Here is a 13,373-nt window from a genome sequence, read left to right on the forward strand (position 1 = left end):
GGCAGGGACCTGGGGGAGGCGGCGCGAGGCGGCGCGGAGCTCCGGCGCCCGTGGCCGAGCCCGCTGGGGTCGCGCGGCCGGCGCCCCGCAGGCCTCTCAGCCGCGGCCACGCCTGCGCCGGGGGCGACGTCACAGAGGCCCCGCGGCGGACGCAGCCCATTCATTCTCCGCCGTCGGTTTCGCTCCTTCAGCGTTTCTGCAGTTGCGCGCGGCCGCGGCGGGGGGCGGCTCCCTCGGAGGCAGGCGGGAGACCGAGACTCCAAGGCCAGACTCCTAAAGGCGGGTCTCCCCGGGCGGAGAGTTTTGATTTTTGAATCGCACGTAAATCGGGCCCCTTCAGCCCCGAGAAGGCTGAAAGCAAGGGTGTGGAGAGAGAGTTGAGGGGACAGGGAGTCGGCTCCTGAAGGCAGAGCTGCTAGCCGGAGGCATGAGGAGCGAGCCCAGAGTCATCCCTGAGAGGACCCCCGGTGAAGCACAGGGCCCTGCCCTAAAATGGGATTGTTGGAGAAGCATTTTGTGGCGTTCCGGTGACTGCTGGTTGCCATGGGATAGGCTTTCCGCAGGTGTTACTTTACGTCATCTTCACAGAAGGTGTTTCCACAAATGAGGCTCTGAAACGTCAACTGACTTTTTCTAAGATCATGCAGGAGAAAATGGAGCTGGTTGTGACCCCAGGTCAGGTCTCCCAAAACAAGGACCCCTTAACTGCTTAACCGCGGTGTTTTCCCAGCACAGCACAGACTGGATGGTGAGTAAAGGTGTGCCAGGTGTTGCGTTGGAGGGTGAGACTACAGAGACGACCCTGACTGCCTTCCAGGCCAACGGAGAAGAGAAACGAGTAATTAATTACAGCCCAGTGTGTTAAGGGCTATAGTAGAGTTTGCTCCAAGGTGAGCCCAGAGAGGCATTAACTGATAGAAAAGTCAGAGAAAGCTTTCCCAAGGGAGAAGAGTTCCCTCAAGGATGAGTAAGAGTCTAACTGACCTAGTAGGGAAGAGCATGTCAAGCATAGGAAATAGCCTGTAAATGGCACTGGACTACAAAAAATGTATTTTTTTAAATAAACAAAGCACTTAATATATATATATATAAATGGAGACTATGAATGCAAGAAACCTAGTAAAAATTGAGAATATTATGTGCTAGGCACAATGCTGAATGATTACATGGATTATCTCATCAAAGTGTAAAGTTCATGAGGTGGATTCTCTTATTACGACTGCTTTTGAGATGAGAAACCAAGCCTCAGAGGTAGCAATAAGAACCTCACATAACCAAAAGTTTGAAATTAGTGGTTCTGTGATTAAAAGAATCTAGGGGAAAAATGACATTGGACAAGGATACGTTTGGAATATTTCAGAGAGGGCCCAGAATTCAGGAAGAAATCAAAGTGAATATTAGAAGTGCGCTGTTCCACTTACGTATTGCCTAACAAACCAGCTCATGCATACCATTTAAAATGACAACAATCATTTACTTCCCACTTGAATCTTCAATTTGGGCAGAGCTTGGCATGGAAGGCACATCCCTGCTCCGTGCTGTGCTGTGTCAGCCTGGGCGGCCTGACTGGGCCCAGATCCACTTCCAGGATAGCTCACATAGCTGGCAAGTTGGTGTTGGCTATTAGTTTCTCTCCGAGTGGGCCTCTCCCTGGAGCAGCTTTGGTTGTCTCACTACCTGGTGGCTGGGTTCCAAGAGTGAGTGTTCTAGCTAGCAAAAACAGAAGCTGAATCATCTTTTTTTTTACCTAGCCTGGAAGTCACATAGCATCATTCCCACTATAATCTACTGGTTGACTAATCACAAAAACCCACCCAGTTTCAAAGGTATGGGGCATGGACTCCACCTCTTGAAAGGGGAGTGGAGAGATTCTAGAAACTAAGCATAGTATGCCTGTGTTGGAAGATATGGTTGTGGCTAGCCTTGGAAAACAAACTGTCACAGGTATGACATTTGTCATTATGCTTACAGCCAACTGCCTTAGTGTCATCTGCCTGTGACTCTTTTTTTTTTTTTTTTATAAATTTTTATTTATTTATGATAGTCACACAGAGAGAGAGAGAGAGTCAGAGACACAGGCAGAGGGAGAAGCAGGCTCCATGCACCGGGAGTCCAACGTGGGATTCAATCCCAGGTCTCCAGGATCGCGCCCTGGGCCAAAGGCAGGCGCCAAACCGCTGCGCCACCCAGGGATCCCTACCTGTGACTCTTAAGTGCTGGTTAAAATAAGCATGCCTGGAGCCCTTCCCTCAGAGATTCTAATTCTCTTATTCAGCGCTGAGACCTGGGAATGTGCATTTAAATATTATGAGTAATTTTGATCCTAAAATTTGAAAGTAAAGATTTTGAATAAACAGCAACAAAAATGTATAAACAAAAAAATGTCACCATGTGCGTTCTTTTGGCTATTTTCTATTAGGACAGATAATGAGTATCACGTAAATTAAGAGTGAGGGCACTAGAGCTCTGGTCTAAGGTTTGAGAACTTACATTTGTTCATCTATCCTTCATTTTCTTCACCTATAAACTATACATACTTCATGTGATTCTTGTGAAGTTTAGATAGAACACTACAGGGCAGCCCTGGTGGCTCAGCGGTTTAGCACTGCCTTCACTTCAGCCCAGGGCCCGATCCCGGAGACCCGGGATCGAGTCCCACATCAGGCTACCTGCATGGAGCCTGTGACTCTGCCTCTCTCTCTCTCTCTCTCTCTCTCTCTCTCTGTCTCATGAATAAACAAAATTAAAAATTTAAAAATCTTAAAAATAAATAAAACACTACATAGTACTTAGCAAGGACTATTATTTTTATATGCTAAAGTATATTTTTGCATGTCTCCTCTAGTTGCTTTCCCATTCTTTCCTCTCTTGAGAACAACTCAGGCTATACTCATCTTGAAAATAAAATCAACTTCTGATTCATAAAAGTCCTGTAGAACAGGATATAGTCTTAGGACAGGTTGCCACAGGATCAAGATGAGGTCCAAAGTTAGAAATCTCGTGGAGAATCCTTACTGTAAAATATAGCTGAAACAAGGATATCCACCAAAGTAATTGAATCATTCCTTCAGGGGAGAGGTGTTGGGGATTGCAGAACAGAGGTAAAAGAAAGACATACCACTTAAACTCTTGTACCTTTTAGATTTTGAACTGTGGGAATGTGTTACCTATTTAAAACATTAAATAATCCACTAATATCAATAGTCTTAAGATATATTCTAAGTTCTTTCGGTGCTGAACAAGGATGATATACTATACACTCAGAACTCAGCAAAAAGCAGCTGGTCCATGATATTGAATAAATTATAGCGACCAGATAGCACCACTAAGCTGAATAGTGCTATGCAGAATTTTCAGCTAATTAATCTTCTTTGGCTTTTTGTCAGGCCTCACAACAATGTTTTGGGGGTTTTTGTTTTCTTTTGTTTTTTGGGGTCTTTTTCCAGCCTCTGCTCCTTCTAGGACTCAAACTGCAAGTGCCTTTACATTATGATATAGGAAGGGAACAAACAAGAATGCTATGCTGGAGGAATTCCAGGAATTCCACTCCATGCAAAGCTTTTACTCCCAGAACACTATTTATTGTATCCTGTTCCTTTACCACCCTCACAGCCACCTCCAAATATTCCAGATTTGGTCCTTTGGTCTTATACTAGCAGATACATAGGACTATTTACCCTGCAGGTAATATCCTGGGACATTTATACCTGAGCTCCTCAGCATTATGGATCTCTTCCATTTGGTCACCAGTGCACCCCGAGGCCTAGCTCAGGGCCTACTACAGGATAGTCCTCAAAAAACGTTTGTCGAGGGAATGAGCCAGTATCTACGTGGGGAAAATAAACACCTCTTTGAGAATAGGTCACGTAGATTCGTGATCAATAAGTGAATGCTTACAGAAAGCATAGGATGCTTATGTTCATCCCTAAACTTTCAACTTCCTGAAGGGCAACAGTTTTGTTTTTTTCAGAAACTGTCTTGCACTTTGCAGAGACAAAATATGATAGATGAGTTTGGAAAATGGTAGGTTCACCACCCCTAATAGAGGACCTGTTTCCATTCAGGAGCGGTAGTCATCAGGCGGAAGTATTTGTTTGCAAGGACCCCTATTGTTTCTTGCAGCATATGAAAACAGTTTTGTAGGCCATCAAGACAGGAGTATCTGAGAAGAGGGTTCGGGAACACTGACTCAGGGAGGAAGTGGGTGGGGGAGGAAGCAAAGGCTGCACACTGATTTAAAAGAAGAAAGAAAAAAAAATGCCTGCTGCCTCATATTCAAGATGTCAATGCAAGTAGCGGAGCACTTATAGACAGAATGTTAACCAACACAATGCCTGCCTGGGAGAAGTTGCTGAGTGGCATCATCCAGGGTCTTAAGGACACTCTTTCAGGGTGGAAGGCATCAGGACAGATGAGACCCAGAAAAATCTGAGCAATAAGGTTTACCTTTGTTTGACGCTTTATGCTTTGCAAAGCATTTTTGAATGTCCTCACCCATGGAGATTTAAGTGCATGCACCACTGGAGGCTTTGTGTAGAGCCCATCATTGACTCCACCGTATCTCTCTAAAGGTAAATGGAGGGGGTATGCCTTTCTCCGAGCAATTTCCCAGTGGAAACGATTCCAGAAGATGGTGACTCAAAAGACATTCGGCTAGAAGCGTGGCTGGAACAGAAATTCTGAAAGCAAGGTTCTTTTCCCTGCAAATGTGTGCCACCCTTCCGGGCTCCCAAAGAACTGTTTGCATTCCATGACCTTGGGCTTCAGTCACTGCATAACTGGGCCTGTGATTGCACACTCAGCCTACCAGCTGAACTGTTCCTGCATTTCTCTCCACCTGGTATACCTTCACCTTTCTTCTTGCCCAGCCAGCACCTGTCTCTCTCACTACTATTGGTTTCCCATATGCTTCCCAGTGGTGTTGCTTGCTTTCTGCAGAAACCACCCACCTGGTTCCAGCATAATGAGAAATGTTTTGAAAACTCTTTTGCTTTCGATAACAATGACTTTGGGGATCCAATAAACTCTGGAGCAGAGGTTTACAAACTTTGGAGGGTTAAACACGTCAGAGGCTGGTTAAACATACAGATGCAGGGGCCCCAGCCAAGGTCTTTGAGTGCAAGTCACAGGCCCCATGCATCTGTGTTTTTAACAAACTTCCCAGGCATAACTGGGAGCCCCAAAGCTTGGGAGTCACTGTCCGATATTATCTGATCTCCTTGAGAAAACAGTTGCAACAGCAACCTTGACTTATACTATTCTTGTTTTTGTTTTTCTAGATTCTTTTTGACCCCAAACCCATATCTTTCCTTCTGTTTGTTCTAATTTTCTTAGTCCAGGTATTAGATATTTCAGATTGTGTTCAAGTTGGCCCAAGTGTTAAGTATTCCAGATTGTTAGGTTTTGAGGAGGCCAAGAAATAAAAACCCCTTTCCCTCCTGAAACTACAAACAATTGGAAGAGATGGAAATTGGAACATTGTTCTCATTACAAATAAAGTTGGTTGGGGAACACAACTCAGTCTGCAGTGATTTGGGCTAACTCACCTTCCCCCAACCTGCTCTCCAGTTACAGGCATAGCCACCCAGTCATTTAGCACAGCAGGCCCCATAACCCAAGCCAGGGCAGAGCTGGGAATGCTAGAGAGTAGAAAACAGTCTGCTGTAGAAGAAGAAAGAGAAGGAAGAGGAGGAGGAAAAGAAGGAAGAGGAAGAAGGAGATAAAGGAAGAAGAAAGGAGGAAGGAAATGAGAGAGAAAAGGGGGGAAAGAAAAGAGGAGACAAGGCTGAGCAGACCTAGCTCATTATTTTAAATTCACCAATCAGAAAACGTATTCCTCTTCGCTTCAGTCTACAAAACCTCTTGACGTTTTCTTAACCTACTGCTTACTTTCAACTCCCCAGAGGCTGTCTCAGCCCACAGTTTGGATAATTTCATTTCAGCTTTGAGTTTCCTGTGATCCATCATACCTACACTCTAACACCCTAATCTTCACATCAGGGTGACTTCTCGCTCACGGTTTCCCACCTCATCTGCCCACTGGTCTCAGCTTCCTCTCCAAAACATCTTGCACAGTATGCTCTAACAAATGCTCACTCTGAACTCCTTCACCACGCTGTGCACCCTTCTAAGGCAGTGAGCACCATATTATTCTTTCTCTGTGTTCAGCAGTAACCTAATGCCTGACACATATTCCCTTCTTCCTGCCTTCCTGCCTTCCTTCATTCTCTACCTATTATGTACTAGACCCTCCCTAGGAGCCAGTTTTTTTTTTTTTTAATGAACTGAGTAGGATCTACAATATTGAACTTACTTTCTAATATGGGAAACAGATATTTAAACAAACAAATATATTTTATGTGATAAGTTCTATAACCAAGATATAGAAGATACAATGAAGAGTATACAGAAGATACAAAGAAGGTTTCATCCATTCAATTATTTAATAAATGTTTAGTGAGTGCCTTTTAAGTACCAGGCACAGTACTAGTTTCTACAGGTAAATGATGAGCCATTAGACATGGAACTGCCCTTATGGAGAACAGGTGCTGACATATATGAATGAAATCAATACAAGGTAAGTGTGAAATGTTATTTTAGTCAGAGGTCCCGATTGCAGGCATAGAAACCCACTCAGGCTAACAGAAAAGGCACGCATTGGGAGGACCTTGGGTAGTTCATGTGATCACAGGGAAGGCTGCAGACTAGGCTCAGAAATACAGAGGGTGCTGGCATTCTAGAGCTGGGCAAGAAAGGGACCCACCTGGCCAGTTTTCTTTCGGACACTTCTCCCCTTCCCTCGCTCAGGTATCATGTTCCTGAGTCCAGAGCCTCTTAGATATCAAGTGCCATTTCCAACGAGGGTAGGCTGATGGACATGGTAGTCTGGGGGCTAACTACTTCAGACTGGCTTTCAATTGTTCCACCAGTTTTTAGTTCCCTCCTCATTCTCTCTTCCTAAATACTTGGTGCCCCCAATTATTTGAGCCTTGATACAACCAGCAGACTTCACTTTGCTAAGTCGGGCCAATCCTGCATTGACTGCTTTCCATCCTTGTTCTCATTGGTGTTTGGGGATGGTTTCTGAGGAAAAGGGCAAAAACATCTTTATGATGAAACAGGCAAGGTTGTGTCTTTGAGGCAACTTTCCTGGAAAAGGAGATTATTCGCAGATTAGTTTTTAATAAATATTCAATTTATTGAAGTAACAATAACTCTAGCTCTTCCTTAAGCTTGCATGCTCAACTGCAAATCTTATTCTATTTGTAAGAGGAGCATAAACGTTTTTAAAAATTAGGATCACAAGGGTTCCTGGGTGGCTCAGTTCGTTGAGCGTCTGACCATTGATCTTGGCTCAAGTCCTGATCCTCAGGGTCATGAGTTCAAGCCCCATGTTTGGGTCCCTGCTGGGCTTGGAACCTACTTTAAAAAAAAAAAAAAAAAAAAAGATAGGATCACAAAGCTAATCAACAGGCCACAAACCATACCTCACAGCACAAATTATCTTATATCTTCTAAATACTTAAATATAAATATGGCATACACATGTCTGTAAATGTGTTATATTTTCAAATCTAACTGGAAATGAGTACAAATAGGTAGGTTTGATATACTTTGTCATTTCTACACTTAATTCTAAATCTTTAAGGAACTAAAGTCATGTCCAAAGGAACCCTTATGGAACCGCCAAGTCATCTGAGATTACCTATAGAAGCAATTTGAGGGTGCCTTCTAGATTGGTTGTGAGGGTGAAGTTTGGAAGGACAGACTTCCGGGATCATCTGAATGACCTGGAGGGCGAAACAGAGCCCTCTTTTATGGTTGCTGTGCCAATAGGAATTCCAAATCCATGCCCACCAAATCGGGTCATCTCACTGCTCTTGTCACTTGAATTCAGGTTAGACATTTACCTAATTCTTAGTGTAATTTGAACCCCTAACCTCTTACCTAGGTTGTTTCACCATTTGATTTACCAACATATTCAATAAAGCTACTTATTGCTTGAAATTATTCCGAATTATTTTCACATTCAGTCAATATGGGAGAGTCGCATTGCTTATACTTAAGTGACATCCAATTGGATTCTGCACCAATCTTTGGTTTTACAGTTACACTAAAGGCGTGTTAATAACTTACTCTGATATGCTGCCAGTTATATCCCCTTTGCTCCTTCAGATCTACCCTTCACCTTGTCCACCCTGCTCTCTGTCCAGGAAGTTGATCTGAATGTCAGCCCTTCGTGGAGGGGGTTTGGGGAAGGGTGGAGAGGTCAGACTAATTAATAACCTGAGTCTAGTCCTGGAAAGTTCACCTTAGGCTGTCTATGCCCTTCGACAGAAGATTACTGCTCCTCTCAAGGTAGCAAACTATAGGATTCTCTCCTTCTGGGATCCAGTAACTGCTCCCTCACTTTGTCCCTTCTGGTCTAGAAGGAACCCCCAGTGCTACTAATCCTGGATTATACTACTCCTCCTTGTAATTCTACTCTCGCTTCTGTTAAGAATCCTTCTGTAAATAAACACTTCTAGAATTATACCAGTTTGAGTATGTCATCTGTTTTCTGCTGTGACCCTAAGTGACATATGAGCTTAAAGCTAGAAATTATTATTGTCCATTTTAGACCATATTTTAAATTACATTCATTAAATTATTTCTGACAGTCAAAAGGGAAGGATTATATTTTAATGCCTAGAAATAAGTAATCTCCTTGGACAAGATATTCATAAAAATTTATTATATGAATATTTACTAAGCACTTACAAGGTATAATTATTGCAAGCATTTATTGAGTGCTTATGACGTTTGCTAAGCATTTTATTTGTTTTTTTTATTTAATCCACTCAACAATTTTATAAAGTAGGGAAGATCATTCTTATCCTCCTTTTACAAAGAATAAACTAAGACTTAAAAATATTAAGAAAATAAATTTTCCCAAATAACCGAGTTAGTAAATAAGAGAATCAAGATTTAAAAAAAAAAAGAGAGAGAGAGAATCAAGATTGAAATCTAGGCAGAGAGAGTCTCAGAATCCCTTTATTAACCTCCACACTCTACTGTCTCCTCAATATTACACTATGCATATGAGATATACAGATAAGAAATAAGATGGGCCTATATACGAGAAGCCCAACCTCTTATGGGTAGAGAAGACATAAATGTAAAAATCATATCGAGCATTCATAAGAGAGCTTTTGAAGGAAATAGTTTATAACTCATGGTCTATATTGTACTTATTATGGAAACCCTTACTTTTTAACCAATACTAATGCTTTAGATATATTTTTCTCTTTTTTTTTAAGATTTTATTTATTCATGAGACACACACACACACACACACACACACACAGGCAGAGACCTAGACAGAGGCAGAAGCAGGCTCCCCGTGGGGACCCTGATGCAGGACTCGATCCCAGGACCCCAGGATCACGACCTGAGCCAAAGGCAGATGCTCAACCACTAAGCCACCCAGGTGCCCCTATATTTTTCTTGACTCATTTATGACTCATAATTTTTATTTAAAAAAATATTTATTTGAGAGAGATAGTGTGTGTGAGTAGGGGGAAGGGCAGAGGGAGAGGGAGGAAAGAAGCAGACTCCCCCTGTGCAGGGAGCACTACACTGGGGTTTGAGCTCAGAATCCTGAAATCCTGACCAGAGCCAAAGTCAAGAGTTGGAGGCTTACCCAGCTGAGCCACCCAGGAGCCTCCGGTTTATTTTCATTCTGTCATTTCAGGAAGGATTAGGCTCCACTCTTAGTAAAAGAGGCATAAGGTAAAACTGACTTAAATAAGATAAAAGTTTACTTCTCTCTTTTATGAAATCCCTAAGTCAGAAATCTACGCACTGGGAAATCTGGTCCACAAAGTTATCAAAAACCCAGACTCCTTCTAGCTGACTGCTCTGTCATTGCAAAGTCAAGGCCCTCATCCTAGTGTTCTAAGGTAGTGACTGTAATATCTACACTCCAGGAGAAAGGAAGGAGTAAGGGGCAGAGGGCATATCAGATGTCTTCAAGAAAAAAACTCAAAGCTGCTACATTTACTCTCATTGGCCAGCTCTGAGTCACATAACCATACCCATGTTTACAAAGGATGCTAGGAAGCCTGGGGTTTTAAATTCTGAGCGGGCATATAGCCAAAGATTATGGGTTCAATTAATAAGGAGGAAAGGGAGAAAGAGCTATTGGAGATTATCTAGCAGTTTCTGGTGGAATCCTTTAATCAGTGTTTTTAAAGGAACACACGTCATCCAAGAAAGCGAAGCAAACACTTCCTAAGAAGAACACTAAATGCTTCCTAGAAAACACGGTCTTGTGTTTGGGTTAAGTATGGCTCAAATAGGGGCACCTGGGTGGCTCAGTGGTTGAGTATCTGCCTTTGGGTCAGGGCGTGATCCCGGGATTCTGGGATTGAGTTCCACATCGGGCTCCCTGCATGGAGCCTGCTTCTCCCTCTGCCTGTGTCTCTGCCTCTCTCTCTCTGTGTCCCTCATAAATAAATAACTAAATGTTTTTTTTTTTTAAAGTATGGCTCAAATAGATATAGTCTGTAAATATAGGACACACGATGCATCCAATAAATGTTAGCTATTATAGGCATAAGAAGAGATGAAAAGTGGCAAATTATACAGTGAAGTATTAGCAGTGATTATCTATTAGGTTTTGTTTTTTTAAATCTGTGTTAGTATTTTTTTTAATATACATTTTCTATTTGGAAATGGGCATTGCACAGGTTAAGCTCAGAGGTGCTGCTATCAGTAGTTCCTAGGGTCAAATCACAGTTCTACCATTTGTACCTTTGCATGACTTTGAACAAGTTCTTTCACTTCTCTGTGCTTCTGTATCTTCATTTGTATAACGACAGTCAACAATAATTATACCCACCTCATAGGCCTATCAGAAGGAATAGAAAAAAAAAAGCATGTAAAGTGTTTGAAGAATAATGTCTGGCGCATAGTAAGTGCTCAAAACTCTAGCCAATTTTATATAATAAAAAAATAAAGGTTTTTAGAAAGATTATCCTTAATGGCTTGGCAGTTAAATTGCTCCAGAGTCTTTGATCTCTGATTTATATAAAAAATGACTTTATTCTGTGAAGTTATGGAAGGAAAATCAATCCCATTTGCAGCTGAAGCCATTTGAAGCCAACTCCAAAGTCTTACAATTTTGTCTGTTTCATCATTTTACTAGCATGAATTTAAACTGCTTTTATGTAAGCCAATGTAAGCTATCACTGGTGTTTCAAGTTTGTATTTTTGGTAATTATAGTTTTAAACTTGCTGGCATCACACTACTTTACAACATGCCACCCTTAGCTATTCTCACACCACAGTCCCTTGGTTTTCACACTGCCTCTCTCCTTGCCACCTCTGAGAGGTCCTTGCTGGATGTCCTCCTCCACATGACCTCTAAATGTTGGAGTTCCCTGGGCCCATATCTGGGGCCTTTTTCATTTTCTTTTTTTCCTACACTGTCTCCCTATATATACTCAACATCCCCCTGACTTCAAAGCTTTTTATCTAGTCTAAACTCTATTCTGCAGACACATCTGTTCAACCACCTGCCTCATTTTATATTTCTATCATATCTCTAATTATATCTCAGTGATATCTCAAACTCAACAACACCCAAATGGAATTACTCATTTCCACCCTCATCAGAGCCCCCCCCACAACCTGCTCCTCTTTCAGTCTCTCCTATCTCCTGAGCCATACCACCTTCAAGCTAGTCATCAAAATATCTCCTGAGGTGTCTTTCCTTTCCCTCAACTCCCACATCCAATCAATCTATCAGCAGGTTCAATCATTATTTCTACTTACAATATAAATCTAGACACTCTGCCCTTCTCTTCATCTCATGGTTGAGATCTTCTATCATGTCACCACTCCTCACAAGTAGAGCCAGAGTAATGTTTTAAAAACATAAATTATGGGGTGCCTGAGTGGCTCAGTCAGTTAAGCATCTGCCTTTGGCTCAGGTCATGATCTCAGGGTCCTGGGATCAAACCCATGCTTGGGCTCAGTGGAGAGACTACTTCTCCCTCTCCCTTTGCCCGTCCCCCTGGCTTGTGCTCTCTCGCTCTCTCAAATTAATTAATTAATAAAATCTTTTAAAATATGAGAATAAATAAGAATAAAAATCGTATCATGTTTCTCTTTTGGTGTTAGAACCCTTCAGGGACTCCCTACTGCATTTAGCATAACATCTATGCATATGGCCTCTGCCCTGATTCCACGTGATCACTACCAAGGTCTACAAAGCTCAACATAATGTGGCTCCTATTCACCTCATCTCCTGCCAGTCTCCTCCACACTATACTCCAATACAGGGTAAACTACTTCTACCTGCTTTAGACTTTTAAGTTGTTCCTTTTGTCTATGACTGTCTCTACTCTCTTTCCTGTGCATGTGGTTGGCTTCTTTCTGGTCTCAGCTTTGTCAGTTTTTCCTGGCTTCATAAAGTGAGTCTCCCTGTCAGTCAGTGGTCCCCACTCAGCTCACAGCCATCAAGACAGGTCCTCTGGAGTTATCTTTGATCCATCCCTCTTCCGCATTGTGTAGTGAATTTAACAAGTCTGGTTGATTGTTCATTCAAGTCTGTTTCTCCTCTCTGTCTCTTCCTACAACATAGTTCAGAAAGACATTACAAGACAGCTTTGAAGGATGGACAAGATCAGAAAGGAGACACATGGGCCCTCAGTATGGGCTTCTATAGGAGCAAAGATCAGTAGCAGAACAAGCTTGGTATCTGTAAAAATAAGGAGAGACACCAAAGAAGCCTACATTTACTTTTCTTTACTGTGAATTTATAGTACGTTCACTTATTTCCTTATTAACCACTCAGGACTATGGCCTTTAAGTTTTTGTTTTTGAAGTAGGCTCCACACCCAGTGTAGAACCCAAAACAAGGCTTGAACTCACAACCCTGAGATCAAGACCTGAGCTGAGATCAGGAGTCACCAAGTAACCAACTGAGCCACCCAGACCTCCCTGTGGCCCTTAACTTTTTGAGGAATTTATTGTCCCCCTTAAATACATGATAAAAGTTATGAAGTTTGGTTTTTTTTTTTTTTTTCAGAAAAGCGTAGATAGATACAAAATTTTGCACATCATTTGACAAAGGAATTCACAATCTAAGTGGCTGTTTCCACAGTCAATCATCTACTGTTTTGGATATCTGCAGTGTCACTCGTCTCATTCAGTCAACAAATATTGGAGGCATACAATGCAGCCAGATGCAGTTCCAGATGTCAGGTTTCTATTTGGTATAGAACATGATAGATACTTGTATCCTGCCTTCATGGAGCTTTCATTCTAGCATAAGAGACAGGCATTACACAAGGAAACAAATTATAATAGAGTGTTATGTAATAATG

At 42.1% G+C, this 13,373-nt stretch overlaps 1 long non-coding RNA gene across 1 annotated transcript; it reads left to right on the forward strand.

Annotated features, from left to right (window-relative positions):
• The first annotated feature begins 8 nt into the window (after positions 1 to 8).
• LOC112914911 (uncharacterized) lies at positions 9 to 8,533 on the forward strand. The gene is made up of 2 exons (XR_003233961.2): positions 9 to 748; positions 4,572 to 8,533. It is a non-coding gene; the product is annotated as an uncharacterized lncRNA (long non-coding RNA).
• Positions 8,534 to 13,373: the final 4,840 nt, after the last annotated feature.

This window comes from Vulpes vulpes, chromosome 10, assembly GCF_048418805.1.
Source record: "Vulpes vulpes isolate BD-2025 chromosome 10, VulVul3, whole genome shotgun sequence".
NCBI lineage: Eukaryota > Metazoa > Chordata > Mammalia > Carnivora > Canidae > Vulpes > Vulpes vulpes.